Below are 13,561 nucleotides of genomic sequence, written 5' to 3'. Positions count from 1 at the left end.
ACTGCGCAGAAGGGATCCTGCACACCTCCTTACTATGCTGGCAGTAGGGCTCAACGTCATCAGGCGGTTTTTACTTTGAAATGTCTGGGAAATGTGAGACACACAGCTGAGGAGTTGTGGTCAGCTCTGGAGAACCAATTTCATGAATGGTTGTCTCCACTGGACCTGAAACCAGGGAAGGCCATGTGCGACAATGCTGCAAACCTGGGTGCGGCCCTTCGCCGGGGCAATGTCACACACGTGCCTTGTATGGCTCACGTGTTGAACCTGGTTGTCCAGCAATTTTTAGCCCACTATCCCAGACTAGATGGCCTTCTGCAGAGGGCACGGTCGCTGTGTGCTCACTTCCGCCGTTCGCATCCCGCAGCTCAGTGACTTACATCTCTACAGAAGTCGTTGGGCCTGCCACTTCACCGGCTAAAATGCGATGTGCCTACCCGGTGGAATTCAACTCTGCACATGTTGCAGCGACTGTGGCAGCACCGACAAGCAATGGTGCAATACATTCTGACGTATAGCCTGGGCCAACGAGATCCAGAGGTGGGGCAAATCACGCTGGAGGAGTGGTCTCAGATCAGGGACCTATGCACCCTTCTGCACAGTTTTGAAATGGCGACGAAGATGTTTAGTGCTGACGATGCCATTATCAGCATGACTATTCCGGTGATTTACATGCTGGAGCACATGTTAAACAGAATTCGGAGTCAGGTGGTGGCACAAGAGGAGGTGGAGGAAGTAGAGGAGGAGGAGTTGTATGCGGAAGGGCTAACATCTGCAAGGTCCAGACGGTCGGCAGCACCAAGGCGGCAGGCATGTGAGGGTGGGGGAGATGGTTTTACCAGGGCGCATGGTAGCAGCCAAACTAGTGAGGAAGGTGCAGAAGCCCAGGAAGAAGTGGAGGACGAACTGATGGAAGACTCATCAGATGAGGGAGACCTTGATTTCTGTTGTGCGAGGTTGGGGTGAGAGGACAGAGGAAGGAAGCATGATTGTTACCTTGCCACCAACACAACAGGGAATTGGTGCTCCTGGATGCGCAACACACATGAGTGCCTTCTTGCTGCACTACCTGCAACATGACCCTCGAATTGTGAGAATTAGAAATAATCCTGACTACTGGGTTGCCACACTGTTAGATCCCCGGTACAAAAGTAAATTTGCAGAAATTATTCCTGCCATAGAAAGGGATGCACGCATGCAGGAGTATCAGCAGAGACTGTTGCAGAATCTTACATGTGCTTTTCCACAAAACACCAGTGGTGCACGTAGTGAATCTCACAGTTCCAACTTGCCAACCGTGGGACCGTCAAGTGTTCAGCACTCAAACCGTAACAGAACCACAGTATCTGCTGGTAACATCAATTTTGCGGAATCATTTCACCACTTTTTTAGCCCATCCTTTGCAAGGCCACAGGAGACAAGAAGTCTGACACATAGTCAACGCCTAGAGACGATGGTACAGGAGTATCTCCAAGTAAACATTGAAGCCGTGTCTGTGTCACTGGACCCTTGCTCTTTTTGGGCTTCCAATCTGGATAAATGGCCGGAGCTAGCCACTTACGCCTTGGAGATCTTGTCATGCCCCGCAGCCAGCGTTCTGTCTGAACGTGTGTTCAGCGCTGCTGGTGGTCTGCTGACAGATAAGCGCACACGGCTCTCCACTGATAATGTAGACAGACTCACGTTCATAAAGATGAACAAATCATGGATCCGAAACGACTTTTCTACCCCTGTGTCATCCTGGGGAGAGTAAAAGCTTGATGATTGGTTAAAATCACCCTACCAACCGTTTTAAGCTTTCAAATTACTAATCATGTTTATCTGTATCTTGGCTGGAAAATAATTTGGGCTTTGCAGCAGTGTGCAGCACTGATTCTATTAGGCCATCTATAATAAGCTCCACCAGATTTAAAATTACTAATCATGTTTATCTGTATCTTGACTGGAAAATAATTTGGGCTTTGTAGCAGTGTGCAGCACTGATCCTATTAGGCCATCTATACTAAGCTCCACCAGATTTAAAATTAATAATAATTTTTAGCTGCATCTAGCCCGGAAAATAATTTTGGGGATCCGAGATGCGCAAGACACATAAGTGCCTTCTTGCTGCACTACCTGCAACATGACCCTCATATTGTCAGAATTCGAAGTAATCATGACTACAGGGTTGCCACACTCTTAGATCCCCCAAACTTTTCGATCAACCTTTTCATTTTAATAAAGACCAAAAAAATGGTCATTTTTGAAATTATAAGCATTAGCAGGTTATTAGAAACTGAAATCAAACAGTTTTCAACTCAAAACTTTATTCTAGGTGATGTTACATTTTCACATAGGACCCCTTGTTCGAAAGAGCTTCTGAACTCTCTCGTCCATTGAATTTGTCAGGTTTTGGATGGTTTCTGCTTCAATTGTTTTGCATGAGGACAGAATACCCTCCCAGAGCTGTTGCTTAGATGTGAACTGCCTCCCGCCATCATAGACACTCCTTTTGATGATGCTCCAGAGGTTCTGAATGGGGTAGAGGTCAGGGGAGCATGGGGGTCACACCATAAGTTTGTCCCCTTTTATGCCCATATCAGCCAGAGATGCAGATGTTTTATGTGCAGCATGAGATGGTGCATTATCATGCAAAAAAGTGATCTTGCTGTGAAATACACGGTTCTTCTTCTTGAACCATGGCAGGAAGTGCTGTTTGAGAAAATCCACATACATTATGGAATTCATCTTTAGCGCCTTCAGGGATCCTAAAGGGGCCGACAATCTCTCTCCCCATGATTCCAGCCCAAAACATTACTCCACCTCCTCCTTGTTGGCGCTGTAGCCGTGTTTGCGTGGGTTGTCCATCAACCAGCCATCCTCCACTCCATCCATCTGGACCATCGAGCGCTGCACGGCACTCATCCGTGAACAAAACAGTTTTGAAATCAGTCTTCATGTAATGTTTAGCCCACTGGAGCCGTTTCTGCTTGTGTGAAGTGGATAGAGGAGGTCGACAGGATGGCGTATGCACAGCTGCAAACCTCTGAAGGACCCTGCATCTTGTTGTTCGGGGGACGTTGGAGGCACCAGCAGCTTCAAAAACTTGTCTGCTGCTATGACAAGGCTTTTTTGCCGCTGCTCTTTTAACCTGACCTAATTGCCTGTAGGAAAGAGTCCTCAATTTGCCCTTATCAGCACGCACACGTGTGTACTGTGAATCAGCTACATACTTCTTGATTGCCAAGACACTTCATCCTGATCATCGCACAATGTTGATTGTAGTCATGCCTTGACCTAAACACTCCACAATTTGTTGCTTCTCAGCAGCCGACACATCCTTTTTCTTTCCCATTTTGGCAGAAAATGTAGGCTGCTTAATAATGTGAGACAGCCTTCTTAAGTGGTCTTGCCTTTCATTGGACACACCTGCCAAACTAATTAGCACAGGTGTCTGCAATTGCTTACAGTGATATAAAGAGCCCTGACACACATCACCATCAATGAGTTTAACTGACAAACAAACAAATTCTTCCCTTATCACTCCTAAACACTTTTTGCATAATAATTTGGAACACAGTGTACATGTGCTTTTCCACAAAACACCAGTGGTTCACGTAGTGAATCTTACAGTTCTAACTTGCCAAGCGTGGTCTGTATGGAGTTGTTCAATAAAGGGCCCAAAATTAAGATAACATAGATGGGAGAGGTCTCTATGAATAGGAATTCCTAAGTATTTGATACCCTGTGAGGGCCAGGCAAAGGGAAAGTTGGACTGAATCGAATCCTATATGGATTTGGGGAGGGAGACATCGAGGGCCTCAGACTTCGCTGCATTGATTTTAAAATTTGACCATGTAACAAAGTGATCTATTTCAGCCATAACAGCATGGATGGATATATGTGATTGAGTGATATATACTAGGACATCATCAGCAAATAGAGAGCACTTGTACTCGGTGCCTCCCACCTCAATCCACCTAATATTGGGGTTATGGCGAATTGATGAGAGCAGGTGCTCCATCACTAGAATGTATAAGAGAGGGGACAGAGGACATCCCTGCCTTGTCCCATTGGTGATTGTGAAAGGTGATGAAAATGTTCTGATGCACCCCCTGGGCCTTGGGACACCGGAGCCGGACCCTTTTTGGTGGATGCTGGTGGTTGTAGTCTTCGTGGTGGCGACCCGGTTCTGTGGCTCAGGGTGGTCAAACCAGTGGCGGAACTATTTATATGGTTTTGATGTTTAAATGTCCGACTACGCCACCCGTGGATTGCGGTCAGAGTGAACCACCACTGCAGGGCAGACCGCTGAGGCTGGTGTTGTGGGTGCAGCAGAGCGTAGGATAACTCCCCACGGGAGGAGTATAGCCTCAGGGCAGTGTATGCAGAGGATGGGGGTGATGGTGCAGGGCAGCAGCAGTAACGACACGGAGTCAGTGATGCAGTCCAGGGCCTTTACTCAAAGTTCTTATTATCCAGACCACGTCTGCAGGTAACGGCTGCCCACGTCGTACTGTGCTCACCAGGTGAGGGGCTCAGACAACTCCCAGATAACTTTGGAGCGCTTCACAGGACCCCCTTTGTGTGTCCTTTGTCTGGCCTTTCTTACCAACCCTTCTGTCCGGCTGCCTCGGGCCTCCTCTTGGTAAACTTGGCGCCAGTTTCCCTGACCCTATGTGGTGCCTTCCTAGCGGGTGTAGCGAGGAGCTGCGCCACATAAAATGTCACAGCCTCCGGTTTCTAGCTGAGGGTCGTTTCCTGCCTCCACTAGTTTCGGGGACCGGTCTCCCCCTTTGGCCTGACCCCTCCACGCAGGAGGATTCGGGCATGCGGTGGCGACTCGCCCGTCCGCACCCCTGGGATCCCTTCATTCCTCGTTCCTGGAGCCTTCTCCGCTCCTCTTCCTTCCTTCTCCCTCTTCCAGGCCTGGGCCTCTGTTACTAGGCCCGCCTCCGGAGCAGAGCTCATGCAGAGCCCCTGCTCCCTGCCACTTCTGCTCAGACTTCTCTGCACTGAACTAAGATGGTGCCCACCTTTTATACTCCCTTCTCAATGCACCCAGGAACTGCTTCCTCCCTGCTCCTGCACTACAGGGTTCCCCTTCCTCAGTGTTCCCTCCCCCCACTCCAGCCAGGGACAGGGACTGTCGTGCCCATCTCAGGGGCATATTGGTCGCCCTGCCCCACGGCAATGTGGTGTAATGCATGCAGGTGTCGGGTCCTGATCCACACTCCATCCTTACCTGAGAGTGAGATATCACACCTCTGGGTGAGGTGCAATACCTCTGTAGCAACCGAGCCCTCAGGGTGCTACAGTTCCATTTATCTTCAGCCTAGGTGACGTATTGTGATACAGGGCCGTGATTTTGGCTATAAAAGAGTGTCCTAGACCCCTACCCCAAGCTTTTTAAGAGAATCATATATGGCGTGCCAGGAGACTCTATGGAATGCTTTCTCAGCATCCAACGAGAGTATCTAATTACAAATTTTTAACTTCATCTAGCCCAGGAAATACTTTGTGCCTAGTAGCAGTGTCTGCTAGTCAGCGGATTATCCCGGCTGTTAAGCAAGCTACACCACTTGTAGTTTGGACACTTAATTTTTTCAAAGGAAATGCTTCGGGACCACGGGATACTCAGTGAAGAGCATCAGGAGGCACCCCAAGGCATAGGGGCTGGGACTGGCAGTAGGATGCCTTGCGGTGGACAGCCGAGCTCGTTCCTTATAAAAGCTTTTTAACTGCAGCAGCTTTAGTGGACGCTACTGGAGCTGGAATTACGCGGCTGCTGGCATGAGACTTGCCCTCCAATAGATCCTTGTAAATGGATTTAAAGTGTATTCATTCAAATTAGAGAGACAATTTAAATTAAAAAGCTTAGAGCTGCCTCCACCACAGTGGGGCTCGCTCGACCCACCAGCGGACAGGCACCAGTATTGGGAGAGGGGGGCTGGCCGTCAGGGTTCACCGCGGCTCTGGCACAAACCCGGCGACACGGAGGTGGCATGGGCAGGAGCGGACTGAACGTGTCGGCTTCTCACTTTTACTCCTCCACCTCTTTTCTTTTCGCATGACTATATGTACTTGTCACTTTTCCATGTGTTAGTTGTGTCTTCTGAGCAGTTTGTCAGCTTTTGGACACCTTTGAAGGTGTTTTCTATGTGTTTCTATGTGTTTTTGTTTGCCTACCATTGGTTTTAACGGTGTTCGAAGGTGTTCGACGAACAGTTCGACGAACAGTTCGGCGAACACACGGGTGTTCGACGAACCGAACCGAACTCGAACACTACGGGGGTGGCTCAACACTACTTGGCACATTATCCCGCTGAAAATGTTCCTTTGCAATGGACAAACAGCTGCCATAAAGGGATGAATGTGTTTGGACGCAATGTGTAATCTCTGCAAGGAGAAACGTTACCCCTAAGGCTGCGTGCCCACGATGCATTTTTCAAGCGTTTATGCTGCGGAGTTTCCGCAGCATAAACGCTTCAAAAACGCTTGGTAATCCACCCCCCATGGTCCCCAATAACAAGCCGCACTTTCAATGCCCATGCTGCATTTTTTTCCTCAGCGTTTATGCTGCGCTCAAAAATCGGCAGCATGTCCATTAATTTTGAAGAAGCACGGCGTAATCGCCGCCATTGACTTGCATTGAGACGCATATAATCCGTGTCAGTACATTTGTACTCATGGATTATATGCGTTTCAATGTGCAGATGGTACCCAAGTCTGGAGGAGAGGAGACACTCATCCACACCAGGGTACCATAGAATCTGTAAAAAAAAGAATTTAAAATAAAAAATAAAGTTTATACTCACCTTCCGATGTCTTCCCGGTGTTTTGTCTGCTCCATCCAGTGTCTTGCAATGTTCGCGTTGTTGTGAAGGACCTGCCATGACGTCACTGAGTCATGTGACCCATCACATGGCTCAATGATGTCACCGCAGGTCCTTCACACAACCGCGAACATTGCAAGACACTGGACGGAGCAGATAAAACACCGGGAAGACATCGGAAGGTGAGTATAAACTTTATTTTTTTTATTTTTCACCATTCTTATTCTTTTTTTTAACTAAGTTGGTCACACTACTATAAATCCATGCCGGTTGCATGGATTTATATAGTGTGACCAAGTTGTCAAGCACTTTTCCAAGTGATGCTAAAATCCCTTGGAAAAGCGCTTGATAACCTGCATGCAGAAATGCATGCAAAGACACTGCAAAGACGCTTCACAAACGCTTCTACCTGGCGGGAAAACCGCATGTAAAAACTGCATGCGTTTTTCCTGCCAGGGAGAAGCGTAAAAAATATGCAGCATTTCTGCATCGTGGGCACATAGCCTTAGATACTAGACGCAATGTGTAAATGCTGCTGTCTATATGTCCAACCAGTAGAAGACACAATATATGCAAAATAAACATTCCCCACACCATTACTCCACCACCTCAACCAGACTGAATTGTTGACACTTGATAGGAAGGGTTCATCAACTCATGCTGCTTGTGCCAAATTCTCACTTTCCCTTCAGTATGGTGCAACCTGAAATCTGGATTCATCTAACAAGACGATGCTTTTCCACAGTTCAGTGATCTAATTTTTGCGTTTCTTTTGCCCATTTGTTGTGTTTCCCTCAAACAGCATCAGCACTCAAACTGCTCCTCTGCTATTATAGCCCAGCTATGCTAAGGGTAAGGAACAGAGATTTGTTTGGACAGATTCGTTGGAACAAAATTCCTTGTATTCAGCTGTAATTTACTTGCCTGTTCTGCTCCTGTTTATCAGAACAATTTTTCACATCCAACTTAGACCCCTTTTGTTGAAAAATTATTGACATCCACAGGATCCTCATTCAATGGATTGATTTTTGTTTGTTGTTTACATGTGATACTGGCGAAATATTCCACCAAGAATATACCGGGTGTTGAGGACTATGACAATCTCTTTGTAACTTGTACATACAATGTAAAAGTAGAGACCTGTTATTTTTATATTCAATTATATACAAATCATACCATAGTTGTCATTAGTTTAGGTTACTTGATGATGCAAGGATTCTGTTATGTTTCACATTTACAGTAATGGCATATAAATGTATATGTCATTATGATAACTGTGTTTTGTACTGTTTCCTTTATGCTGCTGAATATTGTAATCTGTCTGAATACTTGAGGTTTACAATATCAATACAAGAGTGAAGGTTTCTCAGAGTACTTCATGAGGACAATTGGAAACCTAATGGACTCGTGTATTTGAGCTGTCTGGCTTGTCTCTCAAGGGTATTCCTATAGAAGATTCAATGTTCAGAATTGATCACTAAGTAGAAAGTACTATAAGTGTAATCCAGTGTTTCATGGGAAGTTAACCACTTATGATAACTATGCTGTTGACAACTCATTTCATCTTAGTAGGGCAATGACTTTGATTGCTATCTTTTTATTTCCATGGATTAACTTTGCTCTAGAGGTTTTGACATTATATTCTTCCAGAAAAACAAATATCAACTTAGCTTGAAAGTTGAAAAACAAAATTCTGCAAAAATTCATTAATAGATTAATAAATAGTGATAGAATATAGAGTTTTCATTATAAAAAATCAAATGCCTTCAGCATATCTGTAAAGCAAACCTTACTGTGCCATTCACTCGCATATATTCAAAATATGGCTTATTGCCTATGTAGTCTGTATGGTAAATGAGATTGATGAATTAGAGGACTTTTTGTAACACCAGACTTCACTTGATGTATTTGTTTAGTTATCTGGAAAACTTCAGGTAACAGAATGGTCAGATTTCCAATAAGAGATAATATAAATTCTACAAGCTTGTCCTAGGAAGATAAATCTTATCATTTGCAGTCATGTACTACATTGCTATGCAGAGACTATTGCCTATATATGTCTACTCTCTTGTTTATCTTTATGTCTATCTATGTATAGTTATTATTTTATTAGTGCAACCCATATCTATGCAAATGCATGACAGGGAAATCAATATAATAACCTGCAGTCCCTGTACGGCACTGTATGGCACGTTATTCTCAGCTTTTAGGGGAGAATACCACTTTAATAAGAAATGTGTTGTGTTATGCCACAGTACCAACCAGAAGCATGTGGGGTAGATTGACCTATTTCTAACAAAGTAATGACATATCATTTGATATTTAGGGTATTGTTGTTTTCTGGTTAATATTTTTTAAACGGGTTTTCCCATGATGGACATCCACAGAATAAGTAATAAATGTCTGCTCACTGGTGGGCCCAGCACCAAGGCCCAAACTATATCCAAACCAGGTGTACAGAGCCCCTTATCCTTCTCAATACATGACTAAAGTGATGAAGAGTTTGAATGGAGTGGCTGCTGAGCATGAATTCTAATTCTCCATTCATGGCTTATAGGGCTGATGACCATAGCCAAACACTGTACTCAGCTGTCTCGGTCGGCCCCATAGATTTTGAAGAGAATGGCACTGCCCGTCTCAATCACCACTTCATTTAATTCAGATTTTATATATCTGAAATAGTAAAGGAAATTACTTAAATAAGTAAACAGAATCACAAAACAAGCAACTTTGCAATTTACTTCTTATTAAAAATCTTCTCCATTCTCCCAAACAATGGGATTTTTATTGTGTACTGCTAGTTGGCTAGGTTAGCAGCCACCATTGAAGTTTAGCAGAGCTTATGTGGATATGAACCGATATGCTTTGAAGAGTAATGGCTCATTTGGATACCCCCAGTTGTGTTTAGTTTTGCATGTTGCTTGACATAAAATTGAGAATTGGATTACTGGTTATTATACACGTAGTGAGAGTAACCCATTAAATACGAATGTCTGAGTTACGGACTCTATTATTAATATGGATGCTGCCAACAGTGTGAAGGTTCTCAGTCATTGGGTCTTTCATAGAAAGACTTGGTGACTGAGTTGATGATTATTCTCAGCCATTGTTTGTTTTGTCCCTGGGTATTTGAAGAACAGTTCTGATGTCCTAAGAAATTTGAGTTTTTACTACCAAATTTCATATAATTCAGTGGTCACAACAATTCGGTACCATTTGAAAAGATATTCATCATATAATACAGATTTACAGGAATTCCTTCCCATGACTGGGTATGTTCAATGACGTCTACTCTTTACAAACAGAAGGTGCCCCCATGGTGTCAAAGTCTTTACTTTTGCTTTCAATTTTAATTGTTGGATGGTAGGAGTAGACTTAGAGCTTCGTCCCTGCTTATCCAAATGGGAGACGGATAGTGTGGTATTATGGTATGACTGCTTCATTCACGACTTACAAAAGAAGAGCCAGGAATGCTGGAGGGTAAGGAGATTCACAAGTCTCCCGTCCAATGGTCACAGAGTACTTTTGTGGCCATTGGGCCTGAGTCCCGAGAATTGATGAACTTATCTAGTGAATCAACCATTTTGTTGAAATGTTTCAGAAGTTTCACTTCCTGTCAATATGCTTTTATATCTTTTATGGGAGATTGAATTTAGAAGTATTTCTATTATGTGAGGGTACATGGAACTATTATGTTATGGAGTTCAGCACATCTTGCAAACTGCCTCTACTTGCAGAATGGGAGACTGCACAGTTCGGGTCAGTGGTGCCACCATGCTGCTGCTCCAAACTGTCAATCAAGCAGAAGCACACTGCCCACCAGCAAGCAGGAAGCTGGGAGGCAGGGAGGCTGGGCAGCAGTGAACTCTTGATGATCAATCATCTAAAAAACTCTTAAAAGGGATTGTGCCTCTTCTGAGTTGGAAGTGCCTCTGTGCGCCAAGCCAGAAATACTTCAGTCAGTCCAGGAACTGGAGTAGCATTTCTGGCATAAAAAATGCCACCAGTTTTCATGAATCAGATGGGCAGGCATGATCACACCCCATCCTGCCTCAGCTGTGCCCCAGCTCCCAAAGTGCTGTGAAAATGACAAAAGTTGCAGATTTTTTGCACAACTCCACGTTGTGCAAAAAAATTATTACTTTTCAAAGCTTTTACACCACTTTTGTAGGGGAAAATCTTTGATGAATCGGCCCCCATGGCTTTTGGAAGGAAGAGATATCTTATAGAAGTTAATGAGTCAGAGCCTGGCTGTTGTAAAGCATATCTGTAAATGTTGTAACAGAAACTCAGGCAAGATGGCTGTCTCCTTAATCATGTATGGAAAATAGAATAAGAAAATCTACAGCTAGAGAATAAAAACAAAATCATATCAATATCTGGTTTTAGTTATTACAAAATTATATAAATTATACATTCCCTTTAAGACAGCAACAAGCAGTAAAATCTACAAAAAAAAAGAATCTTGGAAAGGAAAATTGCAGCCATCTGGCAAGCTTTATGGAATTGTACATTGATACACCCCGTCAAAGCTGGGTTATAAGAAAAAACAGAGAGAAATATGTTCTGTTCATCATGAAATATAATTGTGTGAAAACAAACAGAGATGTAAAAGCAAAATGTCAAAGGTTTCATACAGAGTGGGAATGTCTTAGGGATTGGCTTTAATGCTGCTTCTAAAGTACAAAGGGTGTGTAGGCAATTCAGAGTAAGAAAACAACAAAAGATAATATACCAGATTTCATGTAATCCTATTATGCAGAATAAAATGATGAACTATATCTTGCATGAAAATATGTTGGAAAATAAGTACTAGCAAGAGGAGAGGATCTTAAAATATTATGGCAAAATAAAAAAGGCAATAAGGTCTTGCTTTGGCATTCCTTGAACAGGTAAAGACAAAGGCCTGATCTACCAAACAGTTTTTACCAGAATTCTGTCGTAAAACTGCTTAGCATGTCATATTTTTTTTTGCCACTCTAAGTTACACAAAACTTTTTTGACTTTTGATGTTTTTATGGCCGTCTTGGCTGGCTTTGTCAACTTATAGATAAGTGAGTAAAGTTTGGATATGGCCAGTCGTGGCCAAGCACGCCTGACAAATTCATCATAATTTAACTAACAAAAGTTGCGTAAATTTTAACAGAAATGTATTCTAGTCCATTTCTGGTTGTGGCCAATGTCAGCTGAATGATGTGTCAAATTCATCAAGAGGCGCACCAAATAAAGAATTTGGTACATCTTCCTCCAGTCCACAGTTCAAGACTGGCATACAAAATGCCATTTTTGATTAATCAGGCCTAATGCGTCTGAGAGTCCAGCCCTATTTAAAATAATTAAAAAATCCTGATTTATTTCTTTTAAACATCTGATACAATATATATGATAATTAATAATATTTTCTAGTATGATTTTTTTTGTCTAAAAAAACAATCACTTAGGTTTTTATTTTTTGATACTTTGATCGATGTATTGGAATCTTTACTCAGGCATTTTGTTTATTACAAAGAAAATGTCTAAAACAAACCAAAGACCATAAATATTTGAACAATCTTCTGGCAATCTATCAGATACTTACCCGGCCTTGTGTCATGCAAGGTGTGGGAAAGACTTAGTGCAACACAAAGGGTAGAGGGAAAGGAAGCCCAGACAATAGGGAAAGGGAGGAGTGGAGACCTCCTTGTCTGGTCTAGTGTCACCTTGTCTCAACTACCATCCCTATATTTGCTCTTCACCAATCGCCGCACGTGTGCCTCGCCATGACTTTACCTGGCATATGGCTAAGGCTAGGGAAGGAAGGAGATGAGCACTGGTCGATCTCCACTAAACTCTATAGACAACAAGGGTAGACAAACAGGGGGGGGATTGCTTAGCTTTAGACGACTCCAAACAAATGCGCACATGGCCTCAAGCTCCAGAGAGGACGAAGTACTGCTCTTGCTATGTATTTATACAGCTATATATATAGGGAGCATGTGAGGGACATTGTTGCGGCCCAGACCGTAGAGGATCCCTCTTTACTAAAAACCTTGCCACGTCAGTTTAGGACCCATCATGATTGCGACCCTGTCTCCCTTAAAATTAGGGGGATCGAGGTCGTTCATGGTGGGATCCGTGGTGGTAATGTAGCACCCTGAGGATTCGGCTGCTACAGAGGTATTGCACCTCAACCCAGAGGTGTGGTATTCCACTCCCGGGTAAGGATGGAGTGTGGAACTGAGCTCAGTAAGCTGCATGCACTACACACATCCCATTTCCGAGGAACAGACCAACGGTACTCCCACTTAGAAATGTGCAGGTACGACCGAGTCTGTTCCTGGCTGGAGTGGGCGGGGGGTGGTACATCCCAGTAGTGTAGGGGCAGATAGGGGGAGCAGCCTGGGTAAAGATAGGAGCTCATTGGGTGCTGGTCACCTGAGCTCACACATAGAGGGAGTATATAAGGTGGGCACCATCTAAGAACAGGGTCAGTCAGTCAGTCAGTCTGTCAGAGTGTAACCTGAAGAGAGCAGAGGAGAAGAGCAGCTCCAAGGCCCAGAGAGAGAGAGAGGAGAGAAAGAAAGACCCAGAGGGGGAGACAGAAGGAACTCTGAGAACCCAAGTACAACCCTAGGGTGAAGAGTTGGCAACAGGGTACCGGATCCCAAACTGGTGGGGGCTAAAGCATACCTCAGCCAGAGACCGGAGGCCATGGGCAGGATCTGCCACGGCCACCCACTACATCCACCCTGAAGGCAAACCACGTG

Source organism: Phyllobates terribilis, unplaced genomic scaffold, assembly GCF_046119375.1.
Source record: "Phyllobates terribilis strain yellow unplaced genomic scaffold, ASM4611937v1 Scaffold_3__8_contigs__length_932513732, whole genome shotgun sequence".
NCBI classification, from domain to species: domain Eukaryota; kingdom Metazoa; phylum Chordata; class Amphibia; order Anura; family Dendrobatidae; genus Phyllobates; species Phyllobates terribilis.
The sequence above is the reverse complement of the archived record's forward strand: the minus strand, read 5'-3'. Positions refer to the sequence as shown.